This window comes from Natrix helvetica, assembly GCF_964273705.1.
Source record: "Natrix helvetica genome assembly, chromosome: 4".
Classification (NCBI taxonomy): domain Eukaryota; kingdom Metazoa; phylum Chordata; class Lepidosauria; order Squamata; family Natricidae; genus Natrix; species Natrix helvetica.
In genome coordinates, this window is record NC_138550.1 from 99,154,805 (window position 1) to 99,180,286 (window position 25,482).

General features: G+C 41.4%; 1 long non-coding RNA gene across 2 annotated transcripts in view; it reads left to right on the top strand.

Annotated features, from left to right (window-relative positions):
• LOC309392317 overlaps positions 1 to 14,612 on the top strand; it is a 26,303-nt gene extending 11,691 nt beyond the window's left edge. For both annotated transcript variants that reach the window (XR_014175422.1, XR_014175423.1), the window contains exon 5: positions 14,150 to 14,612. This is a non-coding gene — a long non-coding RNA (uncharacterized lncRNA). The remainder of the gene's footprint in view (positions 1 to 14,149) is intronic.
• The last annotated feature ends 10,870 nt before the right edge of the window (positions 14,613 to 25,482 follow it).

Here is a 25,482-nt window from a genome sequence, read left to right on the forward strand (position 1 = left end):
CTAAAGAGCAGTCAGGGTTGTTCTCCTCTAGGACAGGCCTGTTTAGGTTTAGGTTTATTTGGATTTATATGCCGCCCTTCTCCAAAAGGACTCAGGGTGGCGTACAACATTAAAAACACACATCACAAAAGTTAAAAAAAAGATTAAACCCATTTCCAAAAAGACCAAACCGGTTTTTTTTTAAAAAAAGAAACAATCGCCTTGCAGTCCAAGGGACTCACAGGAGTCTTCTCCAACACCATAGTTCAAAGGACTCCATTCTTTGGCATTCAGCCTTTCTTATGGCCCAACTTTCACAGCCATACATTGCAACTGGTACATACATAGCCTTGACTATACGCATATCTAGCATAGGCGTGGTTTATTTCAATGAGCCGATTCAAAGCCTGAATCTAGCTACCAAACATGTACATTCAGAAATTATCTCTCTGAATAATATATAACTGGCTTCTCTATATTTGGCCTTCACTATGTCCTGTCTTGCCAGATACCTACCTGGATTGGGAAAATCCAGACATTCACTAAACTGCAATTAGAGACATAGTTGTAACTCTTTGCTGCCATCTACTGGTTAACCAAATGTTTGCAATTCAGGCATGGTAGCCCTAGGATCGATCTCCTCCAATGCATTCCATTCATTGGCTGATTTTCTTTCCAAAACTCCTTGATTCTAGATCCTGTTACCATCAACCTGTTTCTATCAGATTGCCCTTCTTCCTAAATGTGTCTCGCTGCTGAAGCATCGCGTGGATTGGCTCTCTGAGATGCTACTTCTCAGCTTTGAAAGCAGGCAGACTCAATTGTGTGCTTTAAAGCTACTTCTGAGGTCTCAATTGTGTCCAAACTGATCGTATAGCATCGAGTCTCTTGATGTTGTCTGAGCGTTCCAAACAAACGTTCCTGAGTGCGTCCGCGAGAAGGATGGCCAACCACAGCCTTCCAAAAGTTCGGCAAATTAGAATTAGAACTTTTGGAAGTGGTTGGATTGATGGAAACGTGGTGGGGCAGTGGTTAGAGTGCAATACTGCAGGCTACTTCTGCTGACCTCTGCCTGCCAGCTGCCTGCAATTTGGCAGTTCCAATCTTACCAGGCTCAAGGTTGACTCAGCCTTCCATCCTTCCGAGGTGGGTAAAATGAGGACCCAGATAGTTGGGAGCAATATGCTGACTCTGAGAGCTATGAAGTGATATATAAGTGCTATTGCTATTGGCCATAGTTCTCGCGGGGCGCACTCTTGGAACGTTTGTCTCTTTGGAACGATCAGACAACATCAAAAGACTCGATGCTCTACATTATAATTATTATAATTATAATTATTATTAATTATTTATTATTATTATTATTATTATTATTATTATTATTATTATTATTATTATTATTATTATTATTATTATTATTATTATTATTATTATTATTATTATTATTATTATTATTATTATTATTATTATTTACTTTATTCAACATGAATCTCAGCCAACTGAACATTCAAAAATGCATTACAAATACCAGTGACTGGTGCTAATGGTTGATACGGTTTGCTGCCAGCGTCCTAGGTATCAACCAAGTACCTTCTTAAAAGATAAGATGTTCCGAGTAGCGCAGGTTTTTTTGCAGTTCCGCTGGTGTTATTGCAGGAAGCTGCAATTTGTTGATGTATCTTGTAAAATTCTTGGACATGGTGCCAAGTGCCCCCATGACAACGGGTATCACTGTTACATGCTTCATCCATAGTCAATGGCCAGGTCGCGATAGTTCATTATTTTTTCTTCTTCTTCTTCTTCTTGTTACTATTATTACTATTATTATTGTGAGTGTACAACATATGCGTAATGAGATTGGTTACAATCAGTTTGAACACAATTGAGACCTCAAAGAGAAGATAGCTTTTAAAGCGCTAAATCCGCCTTCTTTCAAAGCTGAGAAGTAGCATCTCAGAAAGCCAATCGACGGAATTTATTCTTCAACAGAATAATCTGGACACAGGAGGTGGAGCAGATCGAGAGGCAGATCACCGAACTTCCTTTTGGGCGATCCGAAATCGACTGCAAAGGGCTCCAATGCAGAACACCGAATGCCGAACCCCAATCCCCCGGGGCTTGCTGGAAGTGTCTCCAACTACTTAACGGAGCCGGGAGCGGGCCACAAGGCAAAGAATATTCAGCTCTGATGTAATTTAATTACCGGTAGCCGCTCCCCGGCTAACACTGGGGAGTGGGTCGCATAAGGAAAGAGCGGTCCATCTACTTTCTAATCATTAGACGGTGGGTTCAGAGATACTAAAACGCGCCAAGAAATTAGTGGGAAATTACGGAGAAAGTGGCGGCGCGTTGATTTCTTACTTTTTAAAAGTTGCTTTTGCAACTTTCCCTCAATCGCCGGCAGCTACTCCTCTAGAAAAGGGAGCCAGAGAGAGGGTCCTCGTTTGTTTGTTTTTTTGTTTTTTGTGGGGGTGGCGGTTATTTTTTCTTCTTCTTCCTTTCCAAAGACAATGCCTTTCCTGGACGGAAGTTCCCATCGCGGGGTTTCCTGCCTGGCACAAGTGGCGGCTGTGCATTTGATGCGTGACCATGATCAGCCCCGAGATTTTCCCTTTTGTTGACAACAGCAATCCCGCCATCAAAGGAGGCGAAATCACCGCTTATCCAGCCTGTCAAAGTTTAATCCGCCCCGGAGGAAAACATTCTGAATATTTGAGCGGGCGGGAAGGGAAGGGAAGAGAAGGAAACAGAAACTCCCCAAATTGCCTTCTACAAGCCTCTCCCACCACCACCACCACTCTGCTTCGTCCTTTCCTCCGTCCGCTCCCAGGAACCGAACCCGGGGGGCTTGGGGTTTCTGGGGAAAGAAGTTGGGACTTTGGGGGGGGGGAGAGTACTGGACTGTATTTCTTCCGGAGATTGGGTTATTACAACGCTTAAGGTTAAAAGGAGGAGGTTATTACTCTTTACAGGTAGTCCTCGAGGTATAACAGTTCACTTAATGACCATTTGAGGTTACAAGGGCACTGAAAAATCAAATCAAATTTCCAATTTAAATCCAATTGGATTTAATCAGTGTCAATTGATCCCAAAGGTTTAATTGGGATCAATTGGTTAAGAAGAGGAAGTTGCACTCTTTACAGGTAGTCCTCAACTTACAACGGTTCACTTAATGACCATTTGAGGTGCAAGGGCACTGGAAAAATGACTTGGGAGCATTTTTCACACTCACGGCCATTGCAGCATCCCCGTGGTCCCGTGATTTATAGTTGGATGCTTGACAACCGACTCACATTTATGACAGTTGCAGGGTCCCGGGGTCATGTGACCACCTTCTGCAACCTTCTAACAAGCAAAATGAAGGGGGAAGCCAGATTCACTTAGCGATCAGGTTACTAATTTAAGAACCAGAGTGATTCACTTAAGAAAGGTGTCAGGATAAGTCGTAAATTGCAGCAAAGCTCACTTAACCCATTTCTCACTTAGCAATATAAATTTGGGGTTCAATTGGGGGGGATGTCACATGTTGAGGGCTACCTGTGTAAGGTTAAGCGTGGAGACCCAGAGAAAAGAGCCAGAGCCAGTTTAAATTTAGCTGGGAATTTGGACTGATTTGTCTTACTGCAACTTCTCTTTTGATTTCAGGGTGTTTCAAAAGCCTTTTTGCGTTTAACTCCTTAAATGCTCTTTGAACTCAGTGGGACTTGGAAAAATACAATATAGGCACCCTTGGGCTGGTCCTATTGAATGGAGGCTCAGTCAAGCCTATCATGGACAATTAGAGCTACAGGCTGGAGGGCGGTGTGTGTGTGTGTGTGTGTAAAAACCTGAACAGCTGCTTCATCGATCCGGATAAAGAACCTGAATTTGCGTGTTTAAACGCTAATGAACTTTATTAGGACAGGAGGGGCCTAATCTGGAGCTGGTGGGCCGTGTTTTATTTACCGAGAACTGTTCTGATTTAAATCCAATCTGATGATCAGTGTCAATTGATCCCAAAGGTTTAATTGTTTTAAGTATCCCTGAGTTCTCTGGAACTGCCTTTCTAGCAAGCAGGCCTTTTATTTCTCTATAAGGGAGATTGATGGGCCCGGGAATTCACTGGAGTTTTACAGTAGGATGGTCTTTCTTATGTATATGAGCCTACAGTGCAGAAAAACCCTTGTTTGATGGCCTCTGGCAGGCAGCAAAAGAGCTTGCCTTGTGCCCTTCAGATCTCAAACATAACAAAAGCTGCATGTTGTTTTAGAGCATTCAAAGGGCTACTGATGCACATTGTTGCTAATCAGGACAGACTTCTTAAAAAATAGGAGAATAATATTTAGCAGATCTTGATTCTGTAATTCATTATAATGCAGATCTGTTATTTATCCCGACCTTACACATGTTTGTGTGTGTGTGTGTGTGTGTGTGCAGTGTCTTTTTAAAGAGTAAAAGTGACATCTTGATGGTTTGAAACACACCAGGATGTCCAGAAGAAACTTTTGAATAGCAATAGTCTTACAATTCCTTTTTATCATTGCTGGGGCTGATGGGATCGAAGGGGGGCATCCACTCCTGGATGACTAGATCGCCCTACTCCAGGCAGATGTGTTTCCTATGGACTGGACTCAGGAGTGAAATTCAGCAGGTTCTGGAGAACCGGTAGCAGAAATTTTGAGTAGTCCAGAGAACCAGCAAATACCTCCTCTGAGTGGGGTGCGAAATGGAGATTTTGCAATAGCCTTCCCCTGCCACACCCACCAAGCCACGCCCACCAAGCCACGCCCACAGAACCGGTAGTAAAAAATTGAATTTCACTACTGATAGGACTACTCTTGAATCAGCTCTGAGTTGCATGACAATCTAGGTTGGGACTAATGGAATGGGACAAACTCGCCATGGCCAACTCGCTGCAGGATAAGTCAACAATTCAATTTAACTATTTAAAAACTATTTAAAAATTGTTTTATTTTTGTCATTCCCATTTCATTTTGTCCCTCCTTTGGCATCCTTTCTTTAATACTCCCATTCCTCTATTTCTTCAATATTAGTGTAACTAATTACGCTAATATCACTACATTAGTTACTACATAATAATTGCACTACATTAGTGGACATGGCGAATTTGCCATGGTGAATTGGCTATGGTGAATTGGCCATGGGAGTTGTCATAGATGCTAGGACTGACCGGAGTTACAATCCAACCCATCTGGAGACATTGGCTTGGGAGTGGCTGACCAAGAAGGATCTGGCACAAAAGAGGTCAGTTTTTTGAGACTCCCTTCACTCTTTGTATTTTCTGAAGATGGGGAACCGACTGCAAGACTTAAACCAAGCCTTCTTCTTGGCACAATGAGTGCTGCAAGCTGCTTACTACCTATTGGAGTTAAAGGGCATCATTAGAGTCTGATGCAAGAACACTTCCACAGCCCCAAGGGGTTGGTGCAGGATCCAACTGTGTAGGATTCTTCTTCTCAACTGTTTAGGACAGGGGTGTCCAAACTTGGGAACTTTAAGTCCACAAGTCTTAAAGTTCCCAAGTTTGGACACCCCTGGTTTAGGACCCTTCTTGGCCTTCCTGTTGAAAACTTTTCTAGAGTCCCTTTTTTGATCCTGGGAAAACAGCATTGCTAACTTGCATATTTTTTTTTTTAAAAAGGGAACAGATCTTCTTCTCCTTCTCTTTGCAAAAAATAAAATTAAAAACCGGCTCTTTATTTTTGTTGCATTGTACTAGCCTGGGTTGGAAATGATCTGATATTTGCATAGCTGGAAGGGATTGCCTGCCAATGAAATTCATGGAGGATCACAAGCTTACAGTATCAGTTTCAAGGTAAGGAGATGGTAATTTTTACTCCAGAGGAAGCCCAATGGCCATAACATCAAATATCAAAATATAGGCAACTCAAACTGTAACAGTGCTCAAACTTTTCATCTCTGAACCAGCTACTCTTTCTCCAGGAATAAAAACAGATCAAAGCAGCAATCAAATTGCCTTTGGATTGTAAGGCTGGATCTGTCTCCCTCTTAAGAAATATGTTTATTCTGAAACAAAATTCAGATACTTCCAAGGGTGTCTGCTTAAACACAGGTTTAAGTAGCCCCATTCTGTGCTTAGATTAATGTATTTGTTTATCCCCTCTAAGGCTTATAAAGAAATCAAGGCCATGTGCCCAATCCTACACAGAATAAAGCTCAGCAACTATCTTGCAATCAACCTTCCTCAGAGCAATTTAATATTTACTCAAAAACAGGTGAGGGATTCAGAGAGTTTTATCCCTTATAGGTATATTTAGGACCGTGTCCCCGGTGCTGCACAGGATCTAGTGGTGCTGTTGCAACAGTAGGGGAATAGTTAGCTTGAAAGCACATGTGTGTGCAAAAGGGAGTTGCTGCAATCCTGCTTTGAAATAGCAATATGCATTCCGGAAATGAGCAACAACAGATCAGAAGATACTGGGAAGGAATATTTAGCAGGAGAACAGTTTCTCTGGCTTGAGAAATACAGAGATTTATTTGAAAAATAATTCCCAGCACCTTCTGGAGGTAATAATCTACACAAAGTGCCTGGTAATAAGGCTATAAGTCATGATTGTGCCTTTAGCAACACAGGGGGATTTTTTCCCCTGCTGATAAACCTATCCTGTCGTTTCCCATTCAACACAGTAGTACTGTAAACGGTGCTGTCAGAGTTCAGTAATCGTCAATAGGCCTAAAAAAAAGAAGACTTCAAGACATGCAAGTTGCCCACACTTAGTCTAGAACAAAATTAAAATTGGTTTCAAAGCACAACATTTTGCTGCAGGTAGAACACCGTGGTACATATTGTACATATGTTTGAAGTCTCCTTGGAGCCCAAAGTCCAGATGTCACATAGAAGAATTCCCACCCGATGCCTCACTACCAGGGGACAAATAATAGAACAAGCAATCCTTTTCTTCCTGGCATGAAGTGGGTTCTCTGCCCTAATGGTTTCCTCCAACAACCAGTTCACCAAACTGCTCAGAAAGTTAACAACCAGATCTCCCAAAGTGGCGCAAACTGGCTGAATCCCACCACTAGTTATGCACAACAATCATTGAATTTCTCAATAAACAGTGGATGGAAACTAATCAAGGAGAGAAGCAACCTGGAATTAAGGAAAAACTTCCTAACAGTGACAATTAACCAGTTAAATGGTCTGCCTACAGAAGATGTAGGTGCTTCATCACTGGAGGTTTTTAAGAAGAATCTCAACAGCCAATTGCCTGAAATAGTACAGTCTCCTGCTTGAGCAGGGGGTTGGCCTAGAGGACCTCCAAAGTCCCTTCCAGCTCTATTCTGATTGATTGATCTTCAATATGGTATATCCAGGTTAGCAACTGCAGTAGAGACAGGGCAAGACAGGAGGGGAAGAAGAGAGAGAACGATGCTGGAAGGGAAGGGGCCTCTTATTTTGTTCTGGCTGTAATTCTGTCAGCTGCTCCTTAGATGCTTTGCCTGCAATGGTCCTAAGTTTAAAACTACATTTTTTTTTCAGGCAGCAGAGTGTCATGGCAGCATGGTTGAGGGTGGGGCTTCCTTGGAGGCCTCTGTTCTGCCTGTGGAGCACCTTCGCCCCCAAACTAAGCATTTAGGGCTTGCTTGCAGGCTGGATGCCACCAACGCTGCTGCCTCTTTCACGCTGCAAAGTGCAGCTGCGGCTAGCAACACCAAAGCACCTTTGCCTCTTGTCCCCTTTGATCAGGACCAGCTTTTCCGGGTGGAGCTGTTTAAATGCCTTCGCTCTGAGACAGTTGTGCACAGTTGTCTCCAATGGCTCAATGTGTGCAGTGCACCTACAAGACAGACAGAATTATAGCTGCCTTCTAGACTTTTTTGACCACAGACTGAAGGGAGCCTTAACTTAAAGCAGGGGTGTCAAACTCGATGTCATTGAGAGCCGCATCAGGGTTGTGTTTGACCTGAGGGGGGGGGGGCAAGATGAGCATGGCTAGGGTAGGCGTGGCCTCCCGCAACCCTCTGCCTGCAAAAACAGAGCTCGAGAGGTCCGCCTATTTTTGCTGGCAGAGGCACTGCAGTCCGGTCCTTCGCTGTTTCCAGGGCAGCCCCGCGGGTCAGATCTAAGCACCCCATGGGCCAGATCCTGCCCGCAGGAGTTTGACACCCCTGACTTAAAGCATCTCAGTTCAGATTTTTCTGTTTGTTGCACCAGCTTCGAGAGCTTCATTCACAGGAACAGTTTCTAATGGCAGTTGCTAGCCTTGAGAAGATAGCACACACAACAGATAGGCCTCTGCAGCTTGTGCTGCCAGTGGAAACGCAGACCTGATATTCTGGCCATGTAGTTGGACACACACACTATGCAAGTGGAGCGTGTGGCTGGCAGGCAGCCGAACAAGCCCAGTAACCTTGCTTGTTTTGCCGTTCTGTACAGAAACCAAGATCAAGTAAGATCCCGGCGTCCAGCAGGCACAACTGGCAGTGGATTTAGGCTGCCTTATTCACATTTCCTTGGAAGGAAGCCATATTCATATTCCTGCTTTTGGATTATGATGAATCCAAGCAACCAAATCCCCTCCTTCTCTTCAGAATCTCCCTTTTCTGTCAAAGGGACACCTTCTTTTCACAGAAATAAACTCAACAGAAATTCTCCAAGTATTTATTTATTTGGAAATTTATATTGCCACCTATTCAGACTTGGTGACTCAAGGTGGCTTACAAGAATATTATATATTGTAAAAACAATATAAAAGCAATAAAATGAATAAAAGAGGAGATAATAAATTAATAAACTAACATAATAAAATAAACCCACACCCACCTTGTCCCAGCGACAACATACCACACGAGCCATTGAATGGGCTCCATCCCACTATGCATTCCTTAGGCCTGCTGGAAAAAATATATACTAGACTAGGGGTCACCAAACTTGACAACTTTAAGACTTGTGGACTTCCTGACTGAGGAATTCTGCGAGTTGAAATCCACAAGTTTTAAAGTTGCCATGTTTGAAGAGCCCTATAATAGATTGTTGTATACCGACGGGCCTGGCCAGCAGAGGGCGAGTGAGAGGAGAAGCCCTCTGATTGGCTCAGGCGCGCCGGCCAGCCGGCGGGAGAAATGCCTTGTTTCTATTGGTTCGCCGTCTGACAGCTAGTTGTATAAATAGCTGTCAGACAGACGGCTTTAGTTCTTTGGTTCCTGTCAGTTCTGTGAAACAATAAACGCGTTAAACAATTCCTGCCTCTGCCTCCTCAGTGACCGACTATAACACAGATAATTAGCATGGCATAGAAAGGATGAATGTCTGAGTTTGTGTCACCCAGCATGCCTCTTTTCTTCTTCTTCTTCTTCTTCATTTTAAAAATGCAGGTCAAGCCCAGATCTGGCTACCATGCTTTTTCTAAAACCATCCCATAATTATAGCAGAATTCCCAGCTCTGGATTGTGTTAAATCCTTCCCCATCAGCTGGATATACCAAGTATGCTGAACTGAAACGGAAAAAACAAACCCTATATTACAGCCTAGTGTGTTTTTAACTTCAGTTAAAGACCATTTTTTTACATGGGGGTTGGGAGATGAGGAAGCTTTCCTCTGTCCAAACTTCCACATGAGAAAATTGCGGCTCTGAATCCAGCTTTATGGACCTTCAAATCATATTCAGTTAGAAATCAGTGCTCTTCTTGTTGATTTCCTGGAAGATGCTCACCATACAAATTGATAGCATTGCCACTGTTGATCTGGAGCTTCTATGGATGGCGTGTGTTCTCAGTTGACTAACAAGAGAAGAAGGACTCACTCAGATCCTGTGTCTGAAGCCCTGAGTATTGCATGTTGTCGTGTCTTATAGAAGCCTGCCAAAAAAAGATGAGTTGGCAGTAGATTTGTCTTCAGAGGAGGAACAGAAAATGACACATTGGCCAGACATGTCTGAGTGACCTTCCTGAAACCCCACTGATCAGCAGTTTTGGAGTGTGACATGTGTAATATTACAGAGGTCATAGAGCCAAAGAGAAGCCAAACTGCTCTGAAACGATGGGATGGATGCAAATGTGATTTAACAATTCCCTATCTTGGATTCATTATATTTATGTACACATAATTTAGTAAACTTCGTTGGAATTCTTTGAGTGGGCTGTAGAGACAGTGCTGGATTCAACCACACATGGGTAAACTTGTTTTGCAAATTGCACTACTCTAAAGGTTAAAAAGAGATTATTGACAAGAAACCCCAAGCAGTGATTAACTCAACTCCAGTCATGACAACTGCTTGGTCCAACAAAAAGGCTGACTAATACTACACAAAAAACATTTGTTTAAGGGGGAAAAAGAGTGTCATAGCTTTGCACATACACTATATTGCCAAACGTATTTGCTCACCCATCTACATAATTAGACTCAGTTGTGAGCGAATACTTTTGACAATATAGTGTAGTCCTTATGATACATAAATATCTCATTTTTTTCTGTTCATAACCATGGTAATATATGGTCCTTGACTTATCATCAAAATTGAGCCTACAATTTCCACTGCTAAGCAAGGCAATTTGTTAGATGAGATTTGCCCCATTTTTTTGCCATAACTGTTAAGCAAATTAAGCGAATCCTGCAGTTGTTAAATGTATCTGACTTTCCTCATTGACTTTGCTTGTCAGAAGCCATCTGGGAAGGTTACAAATGGTGATCACATGACCCCAGGACTGGGCAGCTGCCATAAATACCTGCCAATTGCCTCAATTTTGATCACGTGACCATGGGGATGCTGCAACGGTCATTAAGCATGAAAGCCAGCCATAAGGCCCCTTTTTTCAGTGCCATCGTAACTTCAAACAGTCACTATATAAATAGTTGTAAGTCAAGGACTACCTACCGTATGAAACTCTTGTGGTGTCATACAATGCTGCCTGACTATTGAACACTGGGACAATCTTATCCAACCACTTAATTATTTGTGTGTGCTTTCTAGGTAGCATCTTGTAAAGGTTTCTTTATGAGGAGCCTTTGGTGCTCTCTGAGCGTGCTTGTTTTCTTGCAGACGTTTCACTAGCCAAACTAGGTTACATCATCAGTGCTAGTAAGGAGTTACCTAGTTTGGGTAACGAAACATCTGCAAGAAAACAAGCGAGCTCAGAGAGAACCAAGAACCCCTCGTGTCAACCCTGACCTACAAATATTCTCCTTTATTAGATTTCTTTATGTTCTGATACAGTGGTGGGATACAACCGGTATGCCCCGGTACGGGTGTACCAGTGCCTGCTGGGAGCACTAGGTACCATTCTGGTATGGTACTCCGGAGGGCCCACCTGTCCACCCGCCCGCCTTACCTGTATTTGAGCTTATCCGAGCTGACAGGCATGCACACAGAGTGTATGGCGCCTGCGTGACATTCTGCCAAGCAGCTGGAGCGTCGTGGAGCCATCGCAGAGCATTGTGCATGTGGTAGACACCCCGTCCCGTTGCACCGTACCGGTTGCAACTGGATCTGGAACCCACCCCTGTTCTGATAGTGCACAGTATCTAGACGATGTGATATATTGTTTATAGGAATACATAGAAAAATAATAGAAAAATGGGGGGTATACTTTTCATACCTAATACTAGATGTAATGAAAATTGGACCTCTGAGCTGTATTTTAACAGATTAACAGAGTTGGAAGGGACCTTGTAGGTCATCTAGTCCAACCCCCCAGCCCAAGCAGGAGACCCTACACCATTTCTGACAGATGGCAGTCCAGTCTCTTCTTGAAAGCTTCCAGTGATGAAGCTCCCATAACTTCTGAAGGCAACTTCTGTTCCATTGGTTGATTGTTCTCCCCATCAGAAAAATTCTCATTTCCAGGTTGACTCTCTCCTTGTTCAGTTTCCATCCATTATTGCTTGCCTGGCCTTCAGGTGCATCTTGTTCTCTGAATTCTTCTCCACTCTACAACTCAAACCTGAAATGGCAAAAGTCAAGACCTCCGGAAGGTCCCGTTTCATTGCTTTTAACTTTCCTTAAACTGTCTTGTGTAATATATGTGATCTCTCAAAAATGGTCTGTTTGAATATCTGTGCTTCCAAAGACAAGAACTAATGTCAAGAGCAATTTCTATCTTGGGTGGTATAGAGATTTTCTTTTTTTCTTTTTACATCAGTCTATTCTCAGCTGCAGAAATGTCCACAAGGTGACATTCAAATGTAATGTTTTAACAAATGAAGGAGTGAGAACCATTTTTTAAAAATAAAGTCATCCGAATGGAACGACATCCTTGCAAACATTTAGATAAACCTCACTTTGTCCTAAAATATACTGCTAACTGTGTAGAGAGTGAGAAGTAAAAGTGTGCACATACAAATATACAAATAATTAAATAAGCATTTGTATTTATATGTGTGCCATGCATAGGGTGCTTAGGGCTTGTATGGAAAATAGAAGTTTTAGGTCAGTGATGGCGAACCTATGGCACGCGTGCCACAGGTGGCATGCGGAGCCATTTGTCAGGGCACGCGAGGCCGTTCGGAGGGTCGTTTTGAGCGCTCCGAAGGCTTCAGGGAAGCTTCCTGAAGGTCCCTGAAGCCTCCGGAGGGCGAAAAAAGCATGCAAAAATGGGGGGGGGGGTCATGCCTGTAGTGCACGCATGTGCACTGGGGGGGTCGCACATTGCATTATGGGTGCAACACGCCTGCACACGACCCCCCTGTGCTCCCCCCACTTATGGCACGCGAGCCAAAAAAGGTTTGCCATCGCTGTTTTAGGTCATATTAATGCCAAAGTAACATTCAAAAGGCTTCTCAAAATTTTAAGCAACATTGTAGCTCTAAATAAAATCCATGTTAAAAAGGCAAAAGTACATAGTTAAACTTTCAGTGGTCTTGGGTATTCATTTAATCACACTTAAACTATTTAAATCTAGAGGCTTAACTATTCTTACAGGTTGGACTGTGGCCAGTGCCCTCTTCCCCTGAATTTTCATATTATTCCTTTTACGTCCTGTCATCAACCATTTCCCCTTTTTATCTTAACGCTCTGCAAAATTTAAGCAGGCAAATTCAGATGAGTAAAATACTTTGTTCACCAAAAAATGCAAAACTTTTCTGTTATCTTAAATCAAGTAAGGTAACCTAGGTGTAAGCTACAGAAACTCCTTAAGCCATGGACCCCGCAGGCTGCTTTAAAAAGATACCTATTATCATGGTAATTTTTTCAGTAGTGAAAAATAAAGGTGGAGATGGATCTGCCAAGCCTTTGCAATGTAAATCACAGCCCTTTCCCCATTATTAAATTCCAAAATTAGAGTCAGCCCCTTTGCATCACCAGACGTGCCCCCTGTGAGCCATAAGACAAACACACTAAAAAAAATAATAATCCTGCAACTAAAATTCAACCTACAAATAGATTGCCTGCCCCTGCTGCAGCTCCTTATAAAGAAATCTGAAAGATAACTCAGTAATTTCTGTCCTGACTTCTTATGAGTGACCCCCAGAATCTGGTATTATTCCTGCTTTGCATTGCCTCTTGTCCAACCTTCTTGTCAAATTTGGGAGACAGGAGACCAATATTTTCTTCATGGCAACCATCTTCTTTCCTTGCCCAGCCTGATCACAAGCAAATGGCAGAGACAAGAATGGGACTTCCAAAAGCTGAGTCAGAACCTTGAGAAACTATCTCAAAGAAGAAATGAAAATGAAATAATGAAATGAAGTAAAATGAAAGAACAGTTGGCCAGAGAAGCCACCATTGTTCTATTCATGTGTATTAAAACATATGGGAGTTTGTATATACAGTATACACAGAAAGAGACATATGCATATATATATAGTCTTACATTACTTTTTGTGCAGTACTTGTTTAGATTTTTGCAGCTCAGATGTGGTAGATTTAGTTTTTTTGTATCTCCCACCCAGACTTTCGTAAAACCATGCCACAAATTTCCACTACAGTACTGTTTTTCTGAACACCACCAGAGGGGGCTGTAATGAAACCAATCAAAAAAGGGCTGAAATTGGATTGCACATATCAAATGTTCAACAAAAGGAAAAGTATGCAAACATGCAACAATATTAAAAAATAAAAATAATAATTATAAGAGGGAGGAAAACTTAAAGGACGTTATAAATAGAAGTAAATCCCTTTTTGTGCCAAATCACTTAGAAGTCTTCTTCCTAGACTTTACGTAAAACAAACTACTAACAAAAAAAGTATTAAAATATGTTGTGGCCCAGCAGGAGCCGTTGGAGCTGCCACCAGACTCCAACAGCGAGGGTCCCTATGAGTCGGCTCTGAAGGATGTGGAGGACCCTGGACAGGATTCCGACTCCGAGCAGGGATCAGACAGGCTGGTTGGCCACCAGGAAGCGCCTGAGGCAAAGGGAGTGTGCTCCTGACGTCATGCCTTGGAGCAGTGGGGAGGAGACAAGGGAGTGGTTTCTGGATGCCTGGCAACGGAGAGCTGATAGACGTAGAGAACAGCTACGCATTTACAAGAGATGATTGGACTCAGGTGATCGTAATCAGGCTCCTCTCAAGGCTATTTAAGGAGGGACTTTCCAAAAAGTTGTTTTGCGGGAATCAACTTATCATTAGATAAGTTCTCAAATCTGTGTCGTACCTCGGCAGGCTGGATTGCTGCCAAGGTGTTATCTGGACCTCGGCAGGCTGGATTGCTGCCAAGGTGTTATCTGGACCTGGATTGCTGCCAAGATTTAAACTGTATGTAAATAAAACATCTTGCAGAGACCTTGTCTTGGAGTGCTTTGGTATACGAGAAGGGGGGTCAGAACAAAAATAGATGTTGAAAAACAATGCATATCAATAACCAACTATTCCAAAATCCATTATAGATTTCTCTTTCCAGGGTTAATTCTTTGAATGCCTGCCTGAAAAATACACAGTCCCAATCAATTCCAAATATTTGGGTACAGCCAGTGATTTCCTGAATAAAGTTTAAGAGCTAGTTCTGCTGGCCCAATCATGGCTGCATCAATAGAGCAGCTGATCGGCACATTAGGTCAGGGATCAGCAACCTCCAGCTCTGAAGCCGCATGTGGCTCTTTCATACCTCTGCTGCGACTCCCTGTCACTGGTCAGCTCCACAATTGATAGGGTTTTTTGGTTAGAAAAGATAGAGGAAAAAGGATGCCGTGCTGGGAGGAGACTTTGGTGGCAGAACCGGACATCCAGTCAACTCCAGAATTGAACGAAGGGCTTCCTGTTGGGACCTTTGTGGCTTTTTGAGTGTTTAAGGTTGCCGACCCCTACACTAGGTGTTGTGGTTCAGCTCTGTTGTGAAGAAACTTGCAAAATTCCAGAAAATTTAACAATTGGCTTGTGAGTTGATACACCACTGGATATTGTCTGGTATCTTTAACTAAGTCTAAGTACTCCAACACATATTTGGAAGCCAACAGCTTAAGGAGATTATTGTGATAGGCCATCATACGAAGATTTTAAAACCCACCAAAATGGTAGCAAGAGAGTTAGATAATTTGGTTTCTGGGCTGCAGGTGGCCACTCAGCATTTAGCTGCCTTAATCTGGTAGCCATATTGAAACACACCAAAAAAGCAATGTAATGGATTTTATCACTGTTGTGATGTAAACTTCAATGATGCTTTAGAGATGAAGAAATCAAGTAGAAGATTAAAACAATTCAAATAGCTACCCTGTTTCCCTGAAAATAAGACCCAACCGGAAAATAAAACCAAGCATGATTTTTCAGGATGTTCGTAATATAAGACCTACCCCCAAAATAAGCCCCAGTTAAGATTGTCAGCCAGACAGACACAATTAGTACCATATCCCTCCAAAATGAGACCTAACCAGAAAATAAGCCCTAATGCATCTTTTGGAGCAAAAAAATAATATAAGACCCGATCTTATTTTCAGGGTACTTCCAAGTGGACTCAAAGTACTATCATATATAACATCCTGGTATTAAGGAGTGAAACTAGAGACTTGTGAAGATAGCAAAACAGAACTTTGATCCAGGCAGGCAACTTACAGCTACAGTCAAGTGCATTCAAAAGAGTTAAATTAATCCTTCCACAATTAAACATTTCTTAGGGGCTGGGTTTTCTTCCTATTTTGCAAATGTGGTTCTTCATCAGCTTTTAAAATTAGAGAGTTTTTTCCTTGCTATACTTGTGTGATCTTTGTCAACTGCCTGAAACTCACTTTGATGGAAAGCTGGGATATCAAATTTGCACATAGCTATCTAAAATTTTAGTTACGATGTAGAATTTCTCTGACTCTACCAATATATTGACCAGGTAGGGATTCTCATTACTCATCCATTAATGGTGGTTGTACCTTACATTAAACAGCTTAACTGACTTTTTGCAATTTTTTTAAAGCTATGTATTAACGTTTTTTTTTTTCAAAATTGGAATATAAACAGCAGGATAACTCTCCAAAACGTAAGTGGGATCAAATTTCAAATGATGGAAGAGATTGGCAAAAGAAAGAGTTTCAAGACCAAAGACCAGAATCAGCATGGGGCTGTAGAGAAAGCCATTCATAAAAGTTCCTCCAGTGGGAAGTATAGTTGGGCAGTTTCTTGGAATGTTGGTGACTGCTCCATTCTAAGCCCCCTCCCTTATCCCTCGCCATCATGTAACCCTCAGTGGGGCATACATAGCTTGCCCCATACATCTCCATGAATGACACATGCAGACGCTACATATAGATGCAACTGAAGTGAAAGCAGAACTGTATAGACAGCATCTTACTTTGTTATATAAATGGAAATATTGATGTCTCCTTCAGATAGTATCGGTGAAGGCTATGCTCTATGTGCTTTCCCTGATTGGTTATTTTTTCCCCAGCCCAACTGAGTGTTGGAGGGAGTGGGAACTTAAAGTGGACTCTGTTCATCAGTGTACAATAAATATCTGAAAACTGGACTGAGCTGGATAGGGCTGCAGATAAAAGAATTTCCCAATAAGAGAGGCAATTGGACATTCGAAGCCCCCTCCCAGTCATATGATCCTGTGTGGAACTATTGGGGACTTGCAAACTATTCCAGAAGCCAGGATCTGCAAACTTCCCCAAACTTTTTTTGTTACTTTAAATAGAACGTATATTATTATTTTCTCCAAGAAAATAGTGCATGTTCCCAATTAACGTGCATGAGCAAAGAGACATCAACTAAGTCTATTCAATCCAGAATGAGCTGTCTGTATTATTGGTCCCACTGGGCTAAATGAACTTTCCTTCCAGTTAACAGTGAGTAAGACTGGAGCCCTACTCCCTCTTTTAGATCAGGAATAAAACCCAAACTGGGTTTAGAGTGAATTCATTGAATGCTGATATATCAGTAGCTGATATTTCCTAATAGATTTTTTTCCCAGATTTTTGAGAATTGGCAAATTTTTAAAACTATGGTCTCCTGCACAATCAGGGTTGATAACAGCTGGTCCAGATGACAACTTAATACTTTATTGATTTCACAATGTATTGCTTGACCACTTAAAAAGACACTGGACAGCAGGAAGTGATGAAGAAGACGATGTTAAAACCATTCCCCAGTGATGTGTGCCCTTATTCCTGATAACTTCTGCAGATTTCAGATTTAATCTTGACTGATGCTGAGCACTAATACCCATCCCTGTAGGGTTGGCATTGGATCAGACTGACTCTTCAGATAACTTTCTCCAAAGGGGCACACACACTGCTGGCTGAGAAATGCAGTGTAACCATAGCAGTGGGAATGACTAATCTTTCTGTAGACCACAGGACCTCAAATCTGGGCCCTTTCGGCTGCCTCTAGGAGTGCCATTAAATTGCACAGAGAGATTCATGGCAAAGCACTCCACACATGTGAAGACAGAATGAAATATGCAGGCATAAGGATTTGGTGGCAAGATATTGAAAATGGAATAGATTTTGCTACATGGCCATGCAACCTCTAACCTATCCTGCTGTCCAGTAAGTTTTATTGAAGAAATTCCCGTTTGGGGAGAATCAAAGGAAAACTAAAATAGGCTTCTGAGTAGGAGGGCTAGCTGAAAAGTATGCCCCTATTTTGCCATAGCATCACAACAAAACAGAGGCTTCGTCTGCAACAGAAACAGAGAGAAAAAGAAAGAAGAAATTGGAATGCCAGAAATACTGACAGCTCTGATCTCAGAGGGATCACTCCATGGGATCAGGGATCTGGCACTAAAAGGCCTGTTCTACACCACTTTTCTTCCCCACTTGTCTTACCATCCATAGAGCCTTTTGCATTGTTAAAATGCATTGTAGATTCTTAGTTGCATGTGTTGACGTGGGGGTGTGTATTCTTCCTGCACAGGCATAGTGGAAAGAACAAATATTTTGCACGGCCCTTGCTGTGTGAATGCTTGTGCAGGAAAAGTTCTTACTAGATTATTAAAACATATACAGAATATCTTGAACACAAAAAGTTGTAATATTGAAACACAGTTCCTTCCTTCCTTTAGTTAACATAATTAGAAGCTGACAACGAAAGATTACAATATGTTAAATAATATCATTCTTAAGAAAGTCTTAAGAAAAATCTTAAAAGATCAATTTTACATGAAGCCTGCCTGGCACTGTTTTGTAATATATTCCATATTGCAACAGCTGCAATTAATTCTGTTTTCAAGATAAGTGCTTAAAGGTTTTTCTTGATACATGTATACATCTGAAAATAAACCAAAAAGTCAAATGTCTTAGCAGCAGCTCCTTCCTTCCTTCTTTTCTTACTTGCTCTCTTGTTTGGAAAATCAGGGTGAAGAAAGTTATACATATTATAAACAGAATCAGGTATTTCACCCACCGATTTGTCCAACTCATAGTCTATCAAATTGAACTTATCCCATCAACACACAGATAGTCCATTAGAGGCTCAATGTAGTTCTAAATCCATAACCATAACAGAATAACAGAGTGGGAAGGAACCTTGGATGTCTTCCAGCCCAAACCCCTGCTCAAACAGGAAGCCCTATACTATTTCAAACAAATGCTCGTCAAATTTCTTCTTAAAAACCTCCAGTATTGGAACACTTACAATTTTTGGAGGCAAGCCATCCCACTGATTAATTGTTCTAACTGTCAGTAAATTTCTCCTTATTTCTAGGTTGGTTCTCTTCTTGATGAGTTCCCATCTATTGCTTCTTGTTCTGCCTTCAGGGGTTTTGAAGAATAGGTTGACTCTATTCATAGACCAAACCATATCCAAATCATTCCAGGCTGGTGTAATAATTTAAGGTTCTGAACTAGGAGGAGAAACATGCAAGTTCTAGCCCTCCCTTAGGCATGGAGACACTCTCCCTCAGCTGTAGATTGGAAAATTGAAAAATGTTATCTACCAATCCACATGAGATCAACACAGTAGATTACAGTCCACAACTTTCACTGAAGAAGAGGTCTTCAGCTTTCAGTGAATCAAATGGAGAGCAAAACCTAATCAAGTCATCAACATTCCTTCAGATACCCAGAGTTTTTGCTTCCTTCCTACATCTCACTGCATTCTGAAAATCCAACTGCAATTCTACAGTTCTACTATCTATTTGATCTTCCTGGTAAGACTTGGCTGTACACACCAGGGATGGGTTCCTGCCAAATTCCACAAATCTACCGTGCCATTTAGAACTGGTTCCAGCTCCTTCCCCCCGCCCGTCCGCACTTCATCAAGTTGAAGAGCGAGTGGAGGAATTCTGGGAGTTGAAGTCCACAAGTCTTAAAGCTGTCCAGTTTGAATACCCCTGGGGTTTTTTTCTAAAGGGTTAGGGGTGCAAGGGTCTTGTAACTTGACAGCTTTAAGACTTGCGTGCTTCAAATGCCAGAGTTTCTGAGACAACATTTTGGTTGCTAAGCAAGAGCGTTGTTAAGTGAGTTTCACCACATTTTACAAGTTGGCCACACCCACCCAGTCACATGACTGCCAATCCACTCCCACCCGGTCACAGGGCTGGCAAGCCACTCCCACCCAGTCACATGGCCAGCAAGCCACTCCCACAAAGCAGGCCACACCTACAGAAGAAGTTCTAAAAAAATTTGAAACCACCACTGGTGCACATCCACTTTTATTGTGGCTGGTGGTATCGTGTTTCCCTAAAAATAAGACCCGGTCTTATTTTCTTTTGGGTTCCAAAATATGTATTATTTTTCCCCCATGTATTTATACTCCCATGTACTCCCACTTCTTCTGCTTGTTCACAGTGGGGCAGGAGGCAGTGTGACGTGCCATTGCCACTGCCATAAGGCTGGGGGGGGGGGGAACTACCTCACAGGCCCCACACAGCTTACCTCAGGGCTCCCACAACCAGACCACCCATGCCCCAACACCTGCCTCGCCTCGCAGCAGCAGGTCCAGCAGCCTCATCTAACAGGACTTCATGTGGACGCTGGCCCACTTTTACTTGCTCACATGGCCACAACAGAGCAGGAGGCCAAGCGATATGTCAGTGCTGGGCCATGAGGCAAGGCAGGTGTTGGGGCGTGGGCGGTCTAACTGTGGGGGCCCTGAGGTAAGCTGTGTGGGGCATGTGGGACAGCTCCATCTGCCCTGCCCTGGTCTTGCCTTGTGGCCATGGCACCAACACATCTCTCAACTTCCTGTTCTGTTCTGGCCACTGCAAGCAAGCAGAAGTGGGCTGTTGGCCACATGGGCTCCTGCTCCACATGGCTCCTGTTACGTCGCCATGACTACGGCTGGGAATGTCAATCACGCAATTGGCAAGCGCTGATTGGTCCAGACGCAACTGCAGTCTGGCGGGAAGATTCCAGGCTTCCCATTGGTTAAATGTTTGACAGCTAGGCTATATAAGAGCTGTCAGGTTAAATTGTAGTTCTAGTTCGCTGTTAGTCCTTAAAATAAAGCAGTTGTTCCAGCAATCTGTCTCCGTGCCTTCCCTCAGAGCTCAGACTATAGCAGCTCCCAGTGCTGTCACCGCAAGGCACTTGTCAGGGCATGGATGGCTGCAGGGGCCCTGAGGTAAGCTGGTGAAGGCCGCATAAGAAAGCTTCATCCCCTGCTTCACTTTATATAGACATCACCATGAGCAACCAGATGGAATGGACATCCGGCCGGCTGTGCAGGTGCTTAAGTAGGGCTTATTTTGGGGTAGGGCTTATATTAGGCACACATGCAAAAACATGGTAGGTCTTTTTTTTTTTAGGATAAGTCTTATTTTGGGGGAAATGCAGTAGCAGGCCTTTGACCTAGTTGGGGCAGAAGGACTTCTGGTAGTAGAGCTGGGCCACAAAGATCAGAGAAATAATAGGCAAAGGGGACACTAGAGGGAGGTGGTGAAAATGAAGATGAAATCTGTGGGTGATGGAAATAGGTTGGAAACATTTGGGAGGATGAAGTTTTAGAAAGGCAGAAACTCAAACTATAAAGAGAGGGCAAGAAAGGGTGTTTGACAGTACCCAGGGAAAGCAGAAATTATTTTGTCTAAATGTTTATATGTGTAAGTATGATGCCTGTTTTTTTTAATATGGTCATATTGATAAACAAAATCTCTGGGTAATCATCCAAAAGGATTATGTGCAAATTGAAAAGTCCTGGGTTTAGAAGTATTCCAGTTTACATATCTAAGAGGTTTTTTTTCTCTTTCTAACCCCTCTAACCTCTTTTAAATTTGTTTGTGTCCTTGCAGAAAGTAAATTGCATTGGTGGGCAGCTAAATCTCATCATACAAAGTTTTTTTAAGTCGCATCCCAAGAATTTTAATAAGTTAATCTTATTTCAAATGTGCAACTTTCAAAATTATATTACAATCACATTTTATTTGCTTGCAATAGCAAATTTTCTTTATTCAGACGAAAAATAATTTGGAAAGAAAAATCAACGCATCAGCCATAATTAGTTTATTTAGAATCTGATTTAATTTTTGAAATTACATTAGATTCAAATATTTGTTGTTATTAGGATATAGTGTTCATATGTTCAGTTTGTCCTGTTTGCATCATGTTTCTCTAAAATCTCAAACAAATAGAAACATAAGACAATTATTTATTTTAATGCACCTTTGGGAAATATTTGGCCATGTGTACAGATCCAGTAGGACCAAGAAGATCTAATGTTAAAAGATGAATCTCACGCTGGGGATTTACTTATTCTTACTAAAAGAAACTCTTTGCCTGGTATACGTACAGTGATCATACATCCTTTATTATAAAGGTCAGTCCTTGAAATGTATTTATTTTTCAAAATTTCACTTTGGTGCTTTATTTTGTTCACCAAATTTGTTTGTTTGTTTGTTTATCATGTTTCTACATGCCCATCCCCCTCATTTACTAATGATACCACTTAATGCATAGTCCTCCACGTTCATGAAAAATTGGATGCTGAATTCTCTTTAAAAAAAAAATTGCATACACTGTTTGGTTTTAGGTTTTTTTTTTATTATTAAAATAGGCATTTTTGTAAACTTGGCTTTTTTCTTGAATCAAAAGCAAAGATGATAAAGATATATATTTATTTTTTAATCCTTTTTATAATCCTCTTTCAGATATGCCCTCTTTCCGGGTTCATCTTTTATGTTTTTTTCAAGGAAAATATGGCCACTGTGAGTATTGGCTATCTTTGCATCACAAACCAAGACTGTGTCTTTCACTGAGAAGCATGTAACTGCTCTATTTTTTTCTTCTTTTTCCATTGTTCAGAGCTAAGTATTGCTACTTCTGCTATGAAATCAGTATCCTCTAAACACAAGAGAATCCCAATATTTGCAGATATTGACTAAATACTAAAAGAGAAAAAAACAACCCCCCTCAGGCAAGAGGATCTGCAATACGGAGATTCAATTCAAATATTCAACTTGAAGGCAAATCACGGTTTCAAATTAATCACCTAATTCATTAAGGGTCTTCAGCTGAATCCAGTATATCCAAATTGATTAGATAATTTGATGTGGATCTACATTGTTTTTTTGTTAATGCACAATTCAGAACATGCCTTTCCCCAAATTGGCAATTGGACCAGGTTCAGCTCAACAAGAATCTGCACTGAATGTACGCTTTGAAATAGTTTTGGGACACTTCCCATATCCATGTCGTGCCATTTTTTTTAATGGGAAGCTGAATATAAATGTTTTCAGAAAAAAAACCTTTCTCAGATTAAGGACAGCATATGTTCTCTGAGTGGCATGTCTTGGATGACACCCCCTAAAGTTGCTCTCAAACAAACAGACAAAAGGAACAGAGCAAAGACAAAACTAACTTTGAATTTGTTAAAATATTCATGACTGGGAGAGACATGGGAACAAGGTCAGCCAATGAATAGGCATAACAATTAAGTCAGCCAATGGGAGCTTAAACAGATCTGAGCCTGTGCACAGAATTGAAACAGAAACATTAAGCCGTCTGCTGCTCTGAGAAATAAGCAAACAGACCGTATGGGCTTGTCTGCTGATATGAAACTAAATGCTTGTGTTTGCCTGTTGATATTGCACATTTATTCATCTATTCTTATGTATATAAAGAAGTTAATGAATCCCGCTGAATCAGTTATCTGCATGTGCTTTCTGGATTTAATTTATGCAACAAACTCTGGCAGAATTTACACATAAATTCAATTGGTTTATATTCAATTTACTGTACAAATTCCAACCATAGATTTAAGAATTTCCCCCTTTAAAAATGGCAGATAATGCCTGGAGAACCTTTAGGGCCTCTAGTCAACACTTTCCAGGATCATCTGCAGCTCCAAGTCCTCAGCTTTAGCTGTATCTCCTGCCCTAAGAATTAAAAAAAAAACTGGAAAAGGCCAGAATTGTTCAACGACTACAGCATGATGGATAATTGTTCTTTTGGGGTTGGAGATCTACAGGTGAGACTAGATGGAATGGAGTATCATGGAACAGGGTATCACCATCTGACTCTGAAACAGGCAATGATTATTTGCCAACCAGCAGCAGTTCATTGACATATTGCCACACAGTTTGGGAAATACTCCTAAGAATTTTTAGAAATTGGCATATTCCAGTGACTTTCTGCCTACTCAAATTCCCCTAACCAACTTGTGCAGACTGAAGAAGCTGCTTGGATTGGCAGAGAAACATCTCATACTAACAAGAAAATAAATCGTTTTTATTACATAGAATAACAGAGTTGGAAGAGACCTTGGATATCTTCTCGTCCAACCCTCTGCTTAGGCAGGAAACCCTACACCACTTCAGACAAATGGATAGCCAACATCTTCTTTAAAACTTCCGTTTTTAATGCTCCAGTGTTGGAGAATTCACAACTTCTGGAGGCAAGTTGTTCCACTGATTAATTGTTCTAACTGTCAGCAAATTTCTCCTAAGTTGCTTTTCTTCTTGATTAGTTTCCAGCCATTGCTTCTTGTCCTACATGAACATAGGTTTTGTCATTCACAGTAACAAATTAATTAGCAGCAATTTCTTCTAAGGTTACTTGCTTAGATTTGTAATGTATGTAATTTTATATCTAGTAGGAAAGAAATTAACAAACGGGGGGGGGGGGGAACCACAGAGGTATCTTTTTCCAAGCCTTTGGTGCCCTCATGTGGCTAGTCCTGCTTAAGGCTAGAAAAAACCCTGAAAAATTGTTTCGTGATGATTTTGTTCCTATCATCTCAAACGAGAAAGGATTGCCATGTATACTTAATTTATAAAGCAGAATTCACCTAGCTTCCACCATCTGGATTTACAGTATCTGGCAGCTCTTCATCATATATCATAACAAATAACCAGAAAGTAATTTTACTAGCTATTCTTTTATACCGTGAACAAGCCCAGTTAAAATAACACTTGCCAAAGATTTTTGTGGTTTTGTGTTTCCATTTCCAGCAGGGACAAGTGATACAAGCTGAGTTTACTGGTCCAAGGTTTCTATACAGCCCTCAAAACCTACATCTGTCCATAGATACTGAAAATCAGGTGGGGAAAACTGTAGAGTAAGCTCTAAATTAGACCAAACTTCTAGGGTTATTATTCAGGTTATTGTTTATGTAATATTCCTAACTTCCGAAATATTTCATTTATAGATAGTTCTCAACTTAGAACCATTCCTTGAGTGAGCGTTCAAAGTTACAATGCATTGTGTTGGATCTCTAAGAAATGGGAAACACAGGGGAGGAGATAGGAAAGGCTTCCCCTCTTACCTTCCAGGAATATAAGGCATTTGTTAAAGGTAAAGATTCCCTTGTGCGAATGTCTGGTGGGCTTCTCAGGAGGGGCCGAATCAGGAAAGATGCTCGAGGCTACTTTCTCGGGATGAGAGCCCAGATCTGACTCCGTAACTCTCTTTTATTGGTTATAAAAATGGGTGGATACAAAAGACAAACAAGGGAACAGCGTAGGGAAAAATACAATTCCATGTATGGCAAAACTTTACACGTGACTATATCATTGGAATTTGAATTTGAATTGAATTGAATTTATTAGATTTGTTAGCCGCTCCCTCTCCACGAAGGGACTCGGGGCAGCGTACAATAAATAAAATTAAAAAGCACATATTATATAATTAAACATTCCACGGAGGAGGTAAAAAATCACACAACAATCATTACAGTACATAGAAATAGTAATAATAAGATTAAAAATTAAAATACCCCAATATAAAATTACAAGGTTCAAAGATTG